The sequence below is a fragment of the Lupinus angustifolius genome, unplaced genomic scaffold, assembly GCF_001865875.1.
Source record: "Lupinus angustifolius cultivar Tanjil unplaced genomic scaffold, LupAngTanjil_v1.0 Scaffold_589, whole genome shotgun sequence".
Classification (NCBI taxonomy): Eukaryota; Viridiplantae; Streptophyta; class Magnoliopsida; order Fabales; family Fabaceae; genus Lupinus; species Lupinus angustifolius.
The window spans coordinates 53,437-54,858 of record NW_017727922.1 but is presented as its reverse complement, the minus strand read 5'-3'; positions in this window follow the sequence as shown (position 1 = coordinate 54,858).

The following is a 1,422-nucleotide window of genomic DNA, read 5'->3' as shown; positions in this document are numbered from 1 at the left end:
AGGAGGAGGAGGAGGAGGATGAGGATGAGGATAGGATGAGGATAAGGATGAGGATGAGGACGAGTAGGAGGATAGGATGAGAAGGAGGATAGGATGACTATGAGGATGAGGATGAGGATAAGATGAGGTTGAGGATGAGAACGAGGATAGAATCAGGAAGAGGATGAGGATGAGGGTAGGATGAGGATGAGGATTAGGATTAAGATACGACGAGGATGAGGATTATGGTAGGATGAGGATGGGAATGAGAATGAGGATAGGATGAGGAAGAGGATGAGGATAGTTAGAGGATGAGGATAGTTAGAGGATGAGGATAGAAATAGGATGAGGATGAGGACGAGGATAGGATGAGGATGAAGATGAGGATGACGATGAGGACGAAGATAGGATGAGGAAGAGGACGAGGATAGGATTAGGATAAGGATCAGGATAGGATGAGGAAGAGGACGAGGATAGGATGAGGATGAGGGTGAGGATGAGGACGAGGATAGCATGAGGAAGAGGATGAGGATGAAGACATGGATAGGATGAGGATGGGGACGAGGATAGGATGAGGAAGAGGATGAGGATGAAGAGGAGTATGACGAGGATGAGGATGAGGACGAGGATGAGGATGAGGACGAGGATGAGGATGAGGACGAGGATGAGGATGAGGACGAGGATGAGGATGAGGACGAGGATGAGGATGAGGACGAGGATGAGGATGAGGACGAGGATGAGGATGAGGACGAGGATGAGGATGAGGACGAGGATGAGGATGAGGACGAGGATGAGGATGAGGACGAGGATGAGGATGAGGACGAGGATGAGGATGAGGACGAGGATGAGGATGAGGACGAGGATGAGGATGAGGACGAGGATGAGGATGAGGACGAGGATGAGGATGAGGACGAGGATGAGGATGAGGACGAGGATGAGGATGAGGACGAGGATGAGGATGAGGACGAGGATGAGGATGAGGACGAGGATGAGGATGAGGACGAGGATGAGGATGAGGACGAGGATGAGGATGAGGACGAGGATGAGGATGAGGACGAGGATGAGGATGAGGACGAGGATGAGGATGAGGACGAGGATGAGGATGAGGACGAGGATGAGGATGAGGACGAGGATGAGGATGAGGACGAGGATGAGGATGAGGACGAGGATGAGGATGAGGACGAGGATGAGGATGAGGACGAGGATGAGGATGAGGACGAGGATGAGGATGAGGACGAGGATGAGGATGAGGACGAGGATGAGGATGAGGACGAGGATGAGGATGAGGACGAGGATGAGGATGAGGATGAGGATCAGGATCAGGATGAGGATTAAGATTGGTTGAGGATGGGGATTAGAATAGGGATGAGGATTAGGATAGGATGGGGATGAGGATGAGGATGAGGATAGGATGACGACAAGGATAGGATGAGGATGAGGATG